Genomic DNA, 17,584 nt, shown 5'->3' with positions numbered 1-17,584 from the left:
AGGGCAGAGCATGGTGCTTAGACATTTATATAACTTATGAAGTGATCTTCCTGATAAGTCTAGTACCCACCTGTCACTATACATACTTTTACAATTTTATTGACTATATTCCTTATGCTGTACTTTACATCCCTGTTTTGTAACTGCCAGTTTGTACTTCTTAATCCCTTCACCTTTTTCACCCAGCCCCCAGACGCCCCTCCCATCTGGCAACCATCAATTTGTTCTCAGTATCTATGAATGTGTTTCTGCTTTGTCTGTTTATTTTGTTCTTTAGATTCCACATATAAGTGAGATCATAAGATGAGCTTGGGAACTTTCCCTAGTCTTGAATTTTTTGGTATAGTTTGAGAAGGATAGGTGTTAATTCTTCTTTGAAAGTTTGATAAAATTCACATGTTAAGCCATCTGGTCTAGGACTTTTATTTGCTGGGAGTTTTTTTTATTATTACATTTTGATTTTGTTAGTAGTAATCGATCTGTTGAGATTTTCTTTTTCTTCTTGTTTCAATCTTGGAAGACTGTATGTATCCAGGAATTTATCCATTTCTTCCAGATTGTCCAATTTGTTGGCATATAATTGTTCATAGTAATTTCTTATATACTTTGTATTTCTGTGGTGTCATTTGTTACTTCTCTTTCATTTCTCATTTTATTTATTTGGATTCTCTCTCTTTTTTCTTTGATGAGTCTGGTGAAAAGTGAATCAATTTTGCTTATCTTTCAAGGAACCAGCTCTTGCTTTCATTGATCTTTTGTATTGGTTTTTAGACTCTATTTTATTTATTTCCACTCTGATCTTTATTATTTCCTTCCTCCTACTCAGTTTCAGCTTTGTTTGCTGTTCTTTTTGCAGTTCCTTTAGGTGTAAGGTTATATTGTTTATTTGAGATCTTTCTTGTTACTTGAGGGAGACCTGTATTGCTATGAATTTCCCTGTTAGGACTGCTTTCCCTGTGTCCTATAGAATTTGGGTCATTGTGTTTTCATTTTCATTTGTTTCAAGGTATCTTTTCATTTCTTCCTTGATCTCATTGTTAACCCATTCTTAGCTTAGTAACATGTTATTTAGCACCATGTGTTTTTCAGTTTTTTCTTTTAGTTGATTTCTAGTTTCATACTGTTGTGGTCAGAGAAGATGCTTAATATGATTTCAGTCTTCTTAAATTTATTGAGACTTGTTTTGTGGCCTAACGTGTGATCTATCTTGGAAAATGTTCCAAGTACACTTGAAAAGAATGTATATTCTGCTGCTTTGGGGTGAAATGCTCTAAAAATATCAATTAAATCTATCCAGTCTAATGTATCATTTCAGGTCACTGTTTCCTTGTTGATTTTATGCCTGGAAGATCTGTCCATTGGTGTCAATTGAGTGTTAAATCCCCTACTATAACTACATTATTGCCAATGTCTGCCTTTATGTTCATCAGTACCTGCCTTATACATTTAGGTGCTCCTATGTTGGGTGCACAAATATTGATATGTGGTATATCCTTTTGTTGGATTGATTCCTTTATCAGTATGAAATGTCCTTTGTCTCTTATAATAGTCTTTGTTTTAAAGTCTATTTTGTGTGATATAAACATTGTTATCCCAGCTTGTTTTTCTCATTTCCATTTACTGGAAATATCTTTTTCCACCCCCTTTACTTTCCCTCTGTTTGTGTCTTTCAATTTGAAGTGGGTCTATTTAGAGCCTCTTTATTCTTGGTACAGTTAAGGGCTATCTCAACAGACCTAGGTTGCCATGGTTCCAGACTGCTTGTAGTGCATCATGTACTCTTTTCATCAGTCCAGCATTTCCTGCTGTTGGTGCTTACAGATTAGCACAAACAAACTGAAAGTCAAGCTAAAACAAGGATAGGAAGATATAAATATAAATATGCAAATAGCAAATATGAATTCTTTTGTGATTTGGTCTCAGTTAAATGTAAGTTAGTGTTATTTATTTTCAGAAGGTAAAAGATCTCCTGCCAGAAAAGTCATATATAAAAGTAAAAAACATATTTGAATTGATATTTCTTTCTAATGATGTTATAGATTACTTGAGCCATATGGATTTTTTGAAAGGCAAAATTTTACAAAGTAAGTGCACCAGATTAGGTGTCAAGAGACTTGAACCCCACTCAGATCTAGTTCCGATATTGACTAAGTAGTAGGTCCTTTGCCGGACCACCCAGCCCCTCTAGACTTGTTTCTTCATGTGCTAATAATTGTGTTGAACTAGATTGACTCTACTATTTCTTTGCAGCATTAAGACTTTCTATTTTATTCCAAGAGGAAATAGATATTAACAGGCCAACTAGTGACATATATGGTTACTGCCAGAAAACAGGCACAGGATCTTATGTCAGAGGATGGCACTGGAACCTGTTCCCTCCATTTTTTCCCCCTCCTTTGTCTCCCAGCAACTCATTCCTACTTGTGTACCAGTTTTCTGTTCAAGACATGTACATGTCAATCTTAGATCAAGTGCCTTACCAACAGTTGTGTTCAAGGTTTTTTCGTGTTTTGCAGCTCTTCCTTATTTCGCATCTAATAACTCGACTATGGGAGTTTTTGTCCAGGTATAACTGAAAGACTTACTCAAACATTCCATTTGAAAGCTAATTAGTTGGCTGCTTTGGTTACCAGGAGAAGCCTATTTGTGACTTTTCAACCAGTTCACAAATGTAGTTTATTCATTGCCAGCACTAGTTTATTGAAGCATGTAAAGTGAAAAGGTATATATACATAGAATACAAAACCACTTGCAAGTCTTTCCTAGGAAGAACTCGTGCGATGCTTCTTCTCTAGCAACATGAAGCATAGTAACTACCTTTCTCAAAGGTAATTGATAAAACTAGAAAAGCCCAGTGAAGACAGGGGGTTAATAGGGACTTTTGACCATTATCAATGATTGATATGAAGATTATGCAGACATACCTAAGCGAATAGAGAAAATGTTAAACAGGTACATTCTTATCTGTATTAAGAGCTGTACATACACTTTATAGTTTGATTTCACTCAACTGTGAACTCTTCAAAATAGAGATAGTACCAAAACAGTCTTTTGTGCATAGTAAATGGCATCCTAGTTGTCCCTGAAAGAAAACAGGTCCTCCAGGTGCAGTTTGCTCCTGGTTGGGGCATAGGGAGTGGGTGTTAGTACTTAGGATGAGTCACTGTGACCCATCTGCTCTATGTGTAGACATGAGAATAAGCCCATTAATACTGCCTAGGCCAGAAGCCCAACTCAGAAGTCAGGGAGATAGACAGTGCCTCCATGGCATAAATATGAATGGATCTTTCCAAGGTACAAAATTCAGATAATTAACATCTGGGATTGATAGCCAAATCAGAGCAACAGGAATCAGTTTGGGCTGTGGGTGGGTGGCATGTTATCTAGGCACCTACCTGGTTCAGGTATCTATTATAAAATATTTGTCAAATTGCTTTGAATAGAATAAAGTGAATGGAGTACTGTGTCTAGTTGTGTTAAAATTGTGCAGTTGGTGGCATTTTTGCAATCATCAGTATATTTGTTAAGTGCTTATCAACCTCCTCTCTTCCTAAAGAGATGAGAGGGATTAAGAGGCATTGGGGTCAGGAAGAAACTTCCTCCCTACTAACTGTGGAGGAGAGGAAAGAAAAACATTCTGATGCTTTTTAAAAAAATAAATTGGCCATGTCTCTTTCAATTCAGAGTAACATGTACAGTAAAGCACTTCAGAGTAACAGAATAATTGAGATTTATGAGGAAAGTGTAATGGAGGAGCAGATGATAAGAACATAATAATTTGGGTTTCAAAAATATCTGAAGGGTAAGAAAAAGAAGGTGACAATCAGGAACTGGAGAGAGGTTGAAGATATTTTCAAAGACTTGCAAAATGCTTTGATTGCCTTCAACATTAGAAGTGACTTAACTTCCAAAATAACAAACTTGTTGTGTTATGGAAAGCAGAGATTGATACTTCCTGGGCTCTAGCTGCTTGCAGCCATCCTTTAATATGTATGGTTAAATCAATTTCAGTACAGATGGTAAATGGAAAACTAGTTTGCAGTTAAGATTGAGGCAAATCTATATCTAGTTACCAAAAAATATTTAATGAATATAAAGTGAAAACAGGAAGTTGTTGAACAGTTAGTATAGTATGATTCTGTTTCAATAAAAAGTTAGTATATGTGTAGAAAACAATCTGGAAAAGAACACAGCAACATAATAACTAGTCATTTCTGGAGATTTTTACTTTCTACTTTCTTCACTTTGTAATAATTTGACTTTGTATAACCATTGTGAAATCATATTAGCACTATTTGGAAATCAGCTTGGCTATATTGAACATCCTTAATAATACTCCAAACTTTGAAAAAAAATGTAACATATCGAAGTTGAGCTGTAAAACAGTTCATGTTCTTTCTTTCTTGTGAACTTATCAATTGACATTTTTACAGTCTAGTCTAGGTAAAGAATCATTTTGTGGGAGGAAATATGAAATTCAAAATATAGATTGTTTAATTATATATTTCTTAACTTGTGAATATATGTCTTTGATTATCTCAATTTATATGTGGAGAAACCTATGTAATTTTACTAACCATTGTCATCCTAATCAATTTAATTCTTTTAAAATTTATATGTGAAGAAATTGATATTGGTCACTTTGCTTTAAATTGAAGGCTTTAATTTTTTTTTTAACTGAGGGCTTTAGTTTTTTATCTGCAACTTGGAAGTTTTTCATGTTCTCTGTGGTGATAATTTGCAGCACCATGGAAGGTAAAGTTTTGGAAGTTGGCATATGGTATTTAACTCATGCAACAAATTTGGATACCATATACACAAACTGCAATGAAGTTTATTGAAAGATAGAAAATTATCACTCTTATTTTTTGTGTTTTCTTATTTCATTTCTTTGCAAGGAAGAGGATATTATACACAGTTCCTGAAATTTATGGTATTGAGGGATATGGAAATTGATTGAGTGTACAGTCTCTAGCTCTTGGGCTCTTATTCTGGAGTTTTATACAATACAGTGGTACCTTGATTTTCTAACGTAATCCGTTCTGGAAGTCCGTTCGAGTTCTGAAACATTTGAAAACCAAGGCATGGTTTCCCCATAGAAAGTAATGCAAAATGGATTAATCCATTCCAGACCTTTAAAATCAACCCCTAAAACTGTAAATTTAGCATGAATTTTACTATTTAATGATACCATAGATCCATAAAATTTACGGCGTTCGTAAACCGAAATATTCGTCAATGGAGATATTAAAAAGACCAAGATATTACTGTATATGCAATTGTTGTATTTGTGAATATTTCTGGGTTGAAGCTCTTTTTACATATATCTGGCTGTCAAGGAATAGAAGACCCAAAGTGCATTTAGAATCACTTACCTGGATGGAGTTTGAGGTTCCTTCAAATATGCAAATATGTTTTATGTTTGTTGTAATTGTTGTGGCTGCTCGCTCGCGGGTCGTGAAAGAATTGATGAGTTAAGTAGAAATAAAGAAGGAAGATTTATTAAAGTAAGAGAAGGGTTGGCTGGGTGCAGTCTGTTGGAAATTACTGCCAACTACTGCGTTGAGTCTTTGAGTCTTTGTTTTGTCTCAAGTTTTATATTTTCTAACCAGGATGTAAATTGCTTCCGCCTGTAGTGGAATTTTCTATTGAGTTCCGCTTTGTCAGCTTTGTCCGTTGGAGTGGGTTAAACTGGTTATAGCAACTTTTGCATATGTTATGTAGATTTAAGTTGGAGCCAGGATCTCCCAAGTCACAGAGCCTCCGTGGCTGAAGTAAACAGAACCGTTGAAACTGGTCTGCATAGTAAATGTACAGCAAGCAGAATCATTAAGGCCTGGCGGGAAGGAGGCAAAGAAAAGAAAGCTTTCAAAAACTCCCAAGCAAAATTACACTTGTTAATTCAAATTATACCAGAGGTTCAAATCTCAAAATAGAAGATTTAGTGCCACCATTACAATCCCCCTGTCTAAACAGTAATCTTGTTCCCTGATATAATCTAAGGCATAATAGAAACTAACAAGTAACTGCATATGAAGCATTTGTCAAAATTCACCTTGGCTTCCTGACCCATGGAACAAAGGCCACCACGGTAGGGAGGTCAAGTATAAGCCATGGGGGCTCTCTTTGCCCCTAAAATGTAAGCATCTGAAGTGGGCAGTGTGACTAAGATGATGTTTTGTGCTGGTAATTTGTTTCCTTTGAGGGTCTTTCTTGAAGGAGGCCAATTTTCTTCTTTGTCAGACTGCCTGTGCTATTGGGTTGCCAGTGGGGGGCACCTGGATACTGCTACATTCCTGAGCCAATTTCAGGGTGCCTTTGCCAGTAGTTAAAAGGAAAGAATTATAAGTGGGATCCCCCATGATTTTGATATGTAATTTGTTATTCCATTAACTCTTATCTACTCATGAGCTACTGTATTGTATTTGTGCATTTTATTGGATTTTGAACTAATTCAAACATCACTGAAGCCCTTAGTGGGTTGTAGGATGGCTGATGTGGGTGTAATTTAATTGCTTTTTCTCTATGTGACATATACACATGTATGTGACATATAATGGCAATTTGAATGATCTCCTCTAGATGTATTTGGGTTTGCCCTCTCAGCCTATTGTGCTTACTCCAGTATCGCAGCATAAGAATTACTGACTGCTGCCAGGCAGGCCACCTAATATTTTGTATTTGGGTTGGATGTCTGAGCTTCTCTTGTCTCTTCTTTCACATTCATATTCACTTCTTATCAACTTGCTGTTTCTTATCAAATTGAAATGTTGATAAGACCTGTACTTCTTCTTATCAAGTTGACCAAAGAACAGCAGCACTGCCTTGATGCCCATGAGATTCACTGATTTTCTCAATCTCCCCCATTAGTCAGATACAGCAGCCTTACAGAATACTGGAAAGGCCTGTTGTAGACTCTACTCTAGTATCAGATTGGAGACTACAAGATGTAGAAGACAGTTTTAGCCCAGATCTAGGTAACTTTGCTTCTCTAGGACCTAGAATAGATGGATTTGGGAAACGGGTTAGAAGTGAGAATTGAATCCCCACGATTACAGATGAGTGGTCCCCCTCAAATGTTTATTTATTTATTTATTTATTTATTTATTTATTTTTAATTAAATTTATTGGTGTGACAATTGTTAGTAAAATTACATAGATTTCAGGTGTACAATTCTGTATTACACCATCTATAAATCCCACTGTGTGTTCACCACCCAGAGTCAACAACAAAAAAACAAACAGCCCAATTGAAAAATGGGCAGACGACCTGAAGAGACATTTCTCCAAAGAGGACATACAAATGGCAAATAGACATATGAAAAAATGCTCAACATCACTAATCATCAGAGAAACGCAAATCAAAACCACAATGAGATATCACCTCACCCCAGTCAGAATGGCTATCATCAACAAGACAAATCGTAACAAGTGTTGGAGAGGCTGTGGAGAAAAAGGAACCCTCATCCACTGTTGGTGGGAATGCAGACTGGTGCAGCCATTATGGAAGCAGTGTGGAGGTTCCTCAAAAAATTACGAATAGAATTGCCATATGACCCAGCAATCCCTCTCCTGGGTATGTACCCAAAAAATCTGAAAACATTTAGAGATAAAGACACGTGTGCTCCAATGTTCATTGCAGCTTTGTTTACGGTGGCCAAGACATGGAAACAACCAAAATGTCCTTCGATAGATGAATGGATAAAGAAGTTGTGGTATATATACACAATGGAATACTATTCAGCGGTAAGAAAAGATGATATAGGAACATTTGTGACAACATGGATGGATCTTGAGAGAGTAATGCTGAGCGAAATAAGTCAGACAGAAAAAGCAGAGAACCATGTGATTTCACTGATATGTGGTATATAAACCAAAAACAACAAAAGAACAAGACAAACAAATGAGAAACAGAAACCCCCTCAAATGTTTTTAGATTGCAGATTTGAAGGGGAAGAATGTTTCTACTTGAGGAAATGGGAAATGCCATTTGTAGTTTCTGATACAGGATCTTGGTGTGTTTGGTGTGTTCCCGGGATCGTGATCTCGCAGCTGCCAAAGAATGGGGATGCAGATCGGAGAGGCAAGGTTTAAGCAGTAGAGTTTTATTGTAAAGAGCAAGAGAAAAACTCTCCGGAGAGAGGGTGGATCTGAAAGCGGAATGCCCCACAAGCAGGCTACACTGGGAACTATTAATGCCTCTGAGTCAGAGCTGATTGGCCCCCTGCACCTGGGCTGATTATTCTGGCGGGCCCTGCAGTTTGAAATTGTTAGCTATTTTAAAGTCATTTCCTTTGGCTTTTGTTATAGTCTCAACCTTAATCCCATCCACCCCCAGCCATGTCCCTGATTGCCTATGGTTTTTTTTTATCTCAGTTCTACATAATTGTTTTGCCTTGATTCTTCAATTTGTATGTAATATTTTGCACTGGTGGTGTTTAAGGTTAACATTTAGTCTTTAGGTTTCTAAATCTAAAGAATCACAAGAGTTCTGCAGAAGCCATGATCTTCACCTAGAAGATGTCAACTCAAGGAGATTTCATGACATCAGTCCTTGGGGTGCTATGCTTTTTTATTTGGCCTTAGTTTGGACATTGTGCTGTTTTCACTGCTTATAATATGTGTACTTATACTTACACAAAGAAACTTGGAATTTTACATATGAGGAGATGTCAAAATATGTACATACTGTATTTGTGTCCTACACAGTGGAAGGCAGTAGTCTCATGCTGATTGATCTGTTCAGCAGGTACCTTTTCTCTGAGACCTTCCCACATCCTTCTGTTTTCTGTGTCACTGATACCTTACCTTAGTTGAATCAATCTCAGCATTTGGGCTATTAATTTTGGAATTTGGAACTAGACCACAAGACTGAGTGATAGCCTGCTAAGTCTTGTTAATGCTCTTTTATTAAAGAGAACACTATTTAGAAGACCTACTGTTGAATTCTCCTGAGCTACACTTTTTCCTGTGCCTTTGAAGCATGATTGTTGTTTGGGGTTTGTTTGTTTTTATATTTTATAAAATAATTATGTTTTTGTAATCATTTGTTGTTGTAAAGCTCCCACTTACAGATTTTTATTATTTACAGTAATTACAAGGATGATCAAGGAAGCTTGTAGTTCTGCCAAGTATATCATCCAATATTTCAGAGCAGAGCTCTGAGTTAAACTGATGCATTGAGGGCAGAGATTTGGGGACAAGGTGTGGGGTCTTCAGGCAAGGGTTGAAGTTATCTCCTTTGTTAAGGTAAAAAAAAAAAGTTAGTAGGTAATCTAATACCTCCCTATGAGAAGTGGTCCTTTTGACTACTTCATGAAGGCCACAAATACATATTTGGAGATAGTGGCAGTGGTAGGGTCATCTTCTGCCCCTGCTAGGGGAATGGCAAACCCACAATAGCACAGCAGATCAGTCCAAAAGTCATGAAAACATGGACTGGAAGCAATAGGCACACTGTTAGCTCCTGGTCAAGCCTGCAGTTGAACATTGGTCCCTTGAGTCTGGAGCATCTCATTGTACCACACTGCCTGGTCTGATAACGTCACAGTAAGGGCAGAATGCAAAGAGATAAGTTAGTGGAAGATTATTTTTGGCATTGTTTGTTCTTTAAAAATTAATACTCTTTCTACTACTTGCATAAAGTTTCCAGTTAAATAAAATTGCATGTTCTCTGTACAGCATGCCATGGTTTAAACATTCGTCAAATAGTCTTATCATTGTGGTCATTAAAATTTTCCAACATGGGCCAGTCGGATGGCTCAGTTGGTTAGAGCACGAGTCCTAAACAACAGGGTTGCCAGTTCGATTCATACATGGGCCAGTGAGCCGCACCCTCCACAATTAGGTTGAAGACAATGAGCTGCAGCTGAGCTTCCAGAGGGGCAGCCAGAGCATGAGCTGTCAACAGGGTTGAGCTGTCAACAAGGTTGCCGGTTCAATTACTCCATGGGATGATGGGCTTCACCCCCTGCAACAAAAGATTGAAAACGGCGACTAGGATTCCGGAAAAATGGCGGCATGAGGTGAGCCTCTGTAAAGCTCCCCTGGAATTTACAAAGAATCGAACAACAAAAACTCCACAAAGGACTCCCTGCACAGCAGACAGGCAAGACGAAGAGGCCCATTACCGACTGAAATCACCTACAGGTGGGAGATTCGCGAGCAGGGGGAGGAGGAAAGTGAGAAGTGCGCGGAGACAGAGCCCCGAGGGCGCAGGATTCAGACCTAGCTCACTGCTCCCAGCTCGCTGCTTCCCGGAACTACCGCAGCTGCGGGAGAGGGAAGAACTCGGACCGCTAGGGCTCTGCCAGGGCTCCACAGGGCTGAGGGGACAGCATATAACACGGCTGAACCCAACGCTCACGGCAGAGACCTCGGAGAAAAGACTGAGGGAAAAAGGCTGAAAACGGTGGTTTAAGCCCGCACTGCCGAGCAGAGAACGGAGCCTTAGGCACTGAGACTAGCTGCCCCCTCCCTCCCCTCCCAGAGCTCGCCCCGCCCCCACCTGCCCGGTGCTAGAAGCGAAACAGTAGCAGTGTCAGATCAAAACAACAGAAAATTTGCTATATTTGAGAACTGTGGCCCACAAACACAAATCCACAGCCCAACTAGTTCCGGCAAAGGGGAGAGAGCTGTGGAAGCAGGACCGGCTGTGGTGGTGGTTGCCGCCATTGCTCTGGGCCACCTCTCACAGCTCACCCCGCCCCTGGCCCCACCTATCTGGGCGGATCCCTGCAGGAGTAAACAGAACTGCTGAAACATACGGGCTCTGAATCAGGAGCTGGAAGAGCTTTGGAACATCAAAAGCTCTCCGCATACCCACCGGGACACTGCGCCCTGTGACCTAGACGAACTATTAACAGAGGAGAAGCCCGTCTCCCAGGGAATCCCCCCATTGTGTGAGAAGCTGGAATAGTGCAGAGAAAACATAGCACTACCTTGTGAGAGAGGAAAAAGAAAAGCCTGCAGTCGGAGAAAAAGTAAAACATTCTACCAACAAGTACTGGAAAACAAAAGAAAGACCTCTTCCTATCAACCTGTTGCAGAAGTCACTCCTGTAGATGTCTAGGAAGAGAAATAGTAAACCAGTAATCGCCATGAATAACCAAGGCAACAAGATAGCTCAGAAAGAAAGTGAAAAATCTCCAGAGAAGGCACTTAAAGATACAGAAATATGTGACTTAAGTGACAGAGAATTCAAGATGGCAGTTCTGAAAAAACTCAACGAGATACAAGAAAACACAGATAGGCAGTTAAATGAACTCAGAAACACAATCAAAGAACAGCATGAGCATTTTACGAAAGAGATTGAAATTTTAAAAAGAACCAAATAGAATTTCTGGAGATTAAGAATTCAATAGAAGAAATTAAGAATGAAATAACCAGCTTAGGTAGTAGAGTGGACCAGATGGAGGAAAGAATCAGTGACATCGAAGATAGAAACCTGGAAATGACACAGATAGAAGAAGAAAGAGACTTGAGACTTAAAAGAGATGAAAGAACTCTACAAGAACTTTCTGACTCCATCAGAAAGAGCAATATAAGAATAATGGGCATACCAGAAGGAGAAGAAAGAGAGAAGGGAACAGAGAATATATTCAAACAAATTGTCGATGAGAACTTCCCACATTTGTGGACCGAACTGGACCCTCGAATCCAAGAAGCAAATAGAACACCTAGTTACCTCAATCCCAACAGGCCTTCTCCAAGGCACATTGTATTGAAGCTGTCTAAAATCAACGACAAAGAAAGAATCCTCAAGGCAGCCAGGGAAAAGAAGACGGTAACTTACAAAGGAAAGCCCATTAGATTATCATCAGATTTTTCAGCAGAAACTCTATAAGCCAGGAGGGAGTGGAACCAAATATTCAAACTTTTGAAAGAGAGAAATCATGAGCCAAGAATAATATATCCAGCAAAGATATCCTTTAGATATGAAGGAGGAATAAAGACCTTTCCAGACATACAGAAGCTGAGGGAATTTTCTAATACATGACCTGCACTACAAGAAATACTAAAGGAGGCTATTCAACCACCATCAACAGGGACAATTTGTGGCAACCAAAACTCAAAAAAGGGGAGAGTAAAGGCCTGAACCGGAATATGGGAATGGAGAAAGTAAGCGTCCTGAAGAAAATGGAATACTCTAAATATCAAACTTTGTTTTACATAAACTTAAGGGTAACCACTCAAAATAAATCCAGAACTGAAATATATACTGAAATAAAAGAAGAAACAGAGGGAAACATCATAGAATACCACCACACAGAAATAATAGACAACAACAAAAACGCAAAGAAACAATGGAGACACAGCCTTACCAGAAAACTAAAGATAGAATGACAGGAAATCCTCACATATCAATAATCACCCTAAATGTAAATGGACTGAACTCACCAATAAAAAGGCACAGAGTAGCAGATTGGATCAAAAAACTAAACCCAACCATATGCTGTCTCCAAGAGACACATCTCAGCTACAAGGACAAGCATAGACTCAAAGTGAAAGGGTGGAAATTGACACTCCAAGCAAATGGTACCCAGAGAAAATCAGGTGTAGCCATAATGATATCAGATGAAACAGACTTCAAGGTGAAAAGATAACAAGAGACAAAGATGGACATTTCATAATGGTGAAGGGACTGTACAACAAGAAGACATAACAGTCATCAATATTTATGCCCCCAATCAGGGAGCACCGAAATACACCAAGCAACTACTAACAGAACTAAAGGGAGAAATTGACCAAAACACAATTATACTAGGGGACTTAAATACATCATTGACAGCTATGGATAGATCATCCAAACAGAAAATAAATAACGAAATAGTAGCCCTAAATGACACATTAGATGAAATGGACATAATTGACATTTATAGAGCACTTCATCCTAAAACATCAGACTATACATTCTTTTCTAGTGTACATGGAACATTCTCAAGGATAGACCATATATTGGGACATAAAATCAGTCTCAACAAATTTAAGAAGATTGAAATCATACCATGCATATTCTCTGATCACAAGGCTTTGAAATTGGATATCAACTGTAAAAAGAAAGCGGGAAAAAACACAAATACATGGAGATTAAACAACATACTTTAAAGAAGGACTGGGTCAAAGAAGAAATTAGAGGAGAGATCAAAAGATACATAGAAACAAATGACAATGAAAATACATCCTACCAAAATTTTTGGGATGCAGCGAAAGCAGTTTTAAGAGGGAAATTTATCTCATTACAGGCCTATCTCAAGAAACAAGAAAACTCCCAAATAAATAACCTCATGTTACACCTTAAAGAACTAGAAAAAGAAGAACAAGTAAAACCCAAGGTCAGCAGAAGAAAGGAAATAAAAAAATTAGAGCAGAACTAAATGAAATAGAGAACAAAAAGTCAATAGAAAAAATTAATGTGACAAAGAGCTGGTTCTTTGAAAAGATTAAAAAAGTTGACAAACCCTTGGCTAGACTTACTAAGATAAAAAGAGAGAAGACACTGATTAATAAAATCAGAAACATAAAAGGGTAGTTATCACGGACACCACAGAAATACAAAGGATCATCCAAGAATACTATGAAGGACTATATGCCACCAAATTCAACAACCTAGAAGAAATGGACAAGTTCTTAGAAACATATAGCCTTCCAAGGCTGAAACATGAAGAACTGGAAAATCTAAACTGACCGATCACCAGTAACGAAATTGAATCAGTCATCCAAAACCTTCCCAAAAGCAAAAGTCCGGGACCAGATGGCTTCACTAGTGAATTCTACCAAACCTTCAAAGAGGATCTAATACCAATTCTGCACAAACTCTTCCAAAAATTGAAGAAGAGACAGTACTCCCTAACTCATTTTATGAGGCCAACATTACCCTGATACCAAAACCTGGTAAGGACAGCACAAAAAATGAAAACTACAGACCAATATCTCTGATGAATACCGATGCAAAAATCCTAAATAAAATTCTAGCAAATCGAATACAACAATGCATTAAAATGATTATTCATCACGACCAAGTGGGGTTCATCCCCGGGGCACAAGGATGGTTCAACATACGAAATCCATCAATGTGATACATCACATAAACAAAATAAGGACAAAAATCATACGATTATATCAATTGATGCAGAAAAAGCATTTGACAAGATACAACATCCACTTATGATTAAAACACTTAATAAAATGGGTATAGAAGGAAAATACCTTAACATAATAAGGGCCATATATGACAAGCCCTCTGCTAATCTCATAATTAATGGAGAAAAACTGAAGCCCTTTGCTCTACGTTCAGGAACACGACAGGGATGTCCCCTATCACCTCTGCTTTTCAACATCGTGTTGGAAGTCCTTGCCAGAGCAATCAGGCAAGAGAAAGAAATAAAAGGCATCCAAATTGGGAATGAAGAAGTTAAATTATCACTCTGCAGATGACGTGATGCTATATATATAGAAAACCCTAAAGACTCCACCAAAAAGCTATTAGAAACAATCAACGAATACAGTAAAGTTGCTGGCTACAAAATCAACGCACAAAAGTCCATTGCCTTCCTATATACCAACAATGAAATCTCAGAAAAAGAAATACAAAAACAATTCCTTTTGCAATTGCAGCAAAAAGAATAAAATACCTAGGAATAAACTTAACGAAGGATGTGAAAGACCTATATGCTGAAAACTATAAGACATTTTTGAAAGAAATTGAAGAAGACACAAAGAAATGGAAAGACATTCCGTGCTCATGGATTGGAAGAATCAACGTAGTTAAAATGGCCATATTACCCAAAGCAATATACAGATTCAATGCAATCCCCATCAAAATCCCAATGGCATATTTTAAAGAAATAGAACAAAAATCATCAGATTTGTTTGGAACCACAAAAGACCCCGAATAGCCAAAGCAATCTTAAGAAAAAGAACAATAATGGAGGTATCACACTTCCTGACTTTGGCTTGTACTACAGGGCTACAATAATCAAAACAGCATGGTATTGGCAGAAAACAGACACATAGACCAATGGAATAGAATTGAGAACCCAGAAATAAAACCACATAAATATGGACAGATAATTTTTGACAAAGAAGCTAAAACATACAATGGAGCAAAGACAGCCTCTTCAATAAATGGTGCTGGGAGAATTGGATAGCCACGCAAAAGAATGAAACTGGACTGCTATTTGTCACCATGTACCAAAGTTAATTCAAAATGGATCAAAGACTTAAGCATAAGACCTGACACAATAAACTGCATAGAAGAAAACATAGGTACTAAACTTATGGACCTTGGGTTCAAAGAGCATTTTATGAACTTGACTCCAAAGGCAATGGAAGTAAAAGCTAAAATAAACGAATGGGACTATATGAAACTTAAAAGCTTCTGCACAGCAAAATAAACCATTGACAAAATAAATAGGCCACCAACTGAATGGGAGAAGATTTTTGCAAACAGTGCCTCCGATAAGGGGCTAGTATCCAGAATATACAAGGAACTCATGCAACTCAACAACAAAAAACAAACAACCCAATTGAAAATGGGCAGAGGACTTGAAGAGACATTTCTCCAAAGAGGACATACAAATGGCAAATAGACATATGAAAAATGCTCAACATCACTAATCATCAGAGAAATGCAAATCAAAACCACAATGAGATATCACCTCACCCCAGTCAGAATGGCTATCATCAACAAGACAAATAGTAACAAATGTTGGAGAGGCTGTGGAGAAAAAGGAACCCTCATACACTGTTGGTGGGAATGCAGACTGGTGCAGCCGTTATGGAAGGCAGTGTGGAGGTTCCTCAAAAATTACGAATAGAATTGCCATATGACCCAGCAATCCTCTCCTGGGTATCTACCCAAAAATCTGAAAACATTTAGAGATAAAGACACGTGTGCTCCAATGTTCATTGCAGCTTTGTTTGCCAAGACATGGAAACAACCAGAATGTCCTTCGATAGATGAATGGATAAAGAAGTTGTGGTATAGATACACAATGGAATACTATTCGGCGGTAAGAAAAGATGATATAGGAACTTTAGTGACAACATGGATGGATCTTGAGAGTGTAATGCTAAGCAAAATAAGTCAGACAGATAAGCAGAGAACCATGTGATTTCACTGATATGTGGTATATAAACCAAAACAACAAAAGAACAAGACAAACAAATGAGAAACAGAAACTCATAGACACAGACAATAGTTCAGTGGTTGCCAGAGGGTAAGGGGGTGGGGGTTGGGGGGTGGGAGATGAGGGTAAGGGGGATCGAATATATGGTGATGGAAGGAGAACTGACTCTGGGTGATGAACACACAATGGGATTTATAGATGATGTAATACAGAATTGTACACCTGAAATCTATGTAATTTTACTAACAATTGTCACCTCAATAAATTTAATTAAAAAAAAAGAAAACGGCGACTAGACTTGGAGCTGAGCTGTGCCCTCTACAACTAGACTGAAGGACAACGACTTGGAGTTGATGGGCCCTGGAGAAACACCCTGTCCCCCAATATTCCCCATAAAATTTTTTTTTAAATTCTTTTAAAAGAAATTTCCGCCATGGATGTCATGCGGGAGACCCTGCTCGCTGCGCCATTTGTCATGCAGGGTGGCCTGCAGTGTCTCTGCTCCCGCTCCCCACAAGAGAACGCAGGATATGGTGAGGCCAAAAAGGAACACCCGCGGAGCCATAGGTAGGGGAGTCATACTAGTATATTCTCACTGGAGGCACTATACTCTCACTGGAGGCTGGATCCATACTGTCCACAAACCGCCATCCGTGCTTGCCAGCCCAGCCACCATCTTCTTGCTAGCCCCCATTCTCTGCTAGCGTAGCCACAGCAGTTGTATTAGTGGCCAATGGCTCACTGGTTACAGCTGACGGCCAACTAGCCACAACTGATGGCCATGCAATCACAGTTGATGGCCATTTACTACCTGAGCCAGCACCTGTCTATGTGAGGCCGAGAGCCTGGAAACTTCTTTCTGGGGCTCTGTCCCCACAATGGAAAAGGAAAGCAAGACTGCCACTCAGTTCTGCCTGAAGATGTGCCACACTGGGTGATTGGGCATGGGTCTCTCCCTGGGATTTCATAAAGATCTTGGGCTGCAGGTGTCAGAAGCTCTATTCTTCCATCCAGGCTAGAGGGGCCTAAGCTGAAATGTTTTGTGTCCTGGTCTTCCATAACAGCTGGAACTTTACTTATATCCCTATTGTTATCCTCTCAGTATTAAGGAATGGCTCACGCATTGGGCTGTGACTCACTCTTACCTAGCTATACTCACCTATGCAACACCCAGCATAGTGTCCCCATAGTGTGTGCCCCTTTCCCCAGAAATTCTCTGAAATTCTGTTCTGGATGCTGAGGATTCTGTAAGGGTCTGAGGGATTAATTGAACAGATAGATGGGCAGTGAGATTTGGGGTTTACATTTGGGGTATCATTATTAACCTGCTCCATTTCAGAATACCTTCTCAAGCTTGTAAGGACAGTCTGGTAATGAATCTTTGTCACAGTTCAGATAGAGCTTGCAATGCCCAGCTCCACTGGCTCCCAGCAGATGGGAGAAGTTGGCCACAT

The 17,584-nt window shown here is 38.7% G+C and overlaps 1 long non-coding RNA gene across 1 annotated transcript in view; it reads right to left on the bottom strand.

Moving 5' to 3' along the window:
* Window positions 1-5,479: 5,479 nt before the first annotated feature.
* The window catches only part of LOC141569759 (uncharacterized), a 56,965-nt gene continuing 44,860 nt past the window's right edge, over window positions 5,480-17,584 (bottom strand). The window contains exon 2 of the long non-coding RNA XR_012493559.1: window positions 5,480-5,836. This is a non-coding gene — a long non-coding RNA (uncharacterized LOC141569759). The remainder of the gene's footprint in view (window positions 5,837-17,584) is intronic.

Source organism: Rhinolophus sinicus, chromosome X (genome assembly GCF_036562045.2).
Source record: "Rhinolophus sinicus isolate RSC01 chromosome X, ASM3656204v1, whole genome shotgun sequence".
NCBI lineage: Eukaryota > Metazoa > Chordata > Mammalia > Chiroptera > Rhinolophidae > Rhinolophus > Rhinolophus sinicus.
The sequence above is the reverse complement of the archived record's forward strand: the minus strand, read 5'-3'. Positions and strand labels throughout refer to the sequence as shown.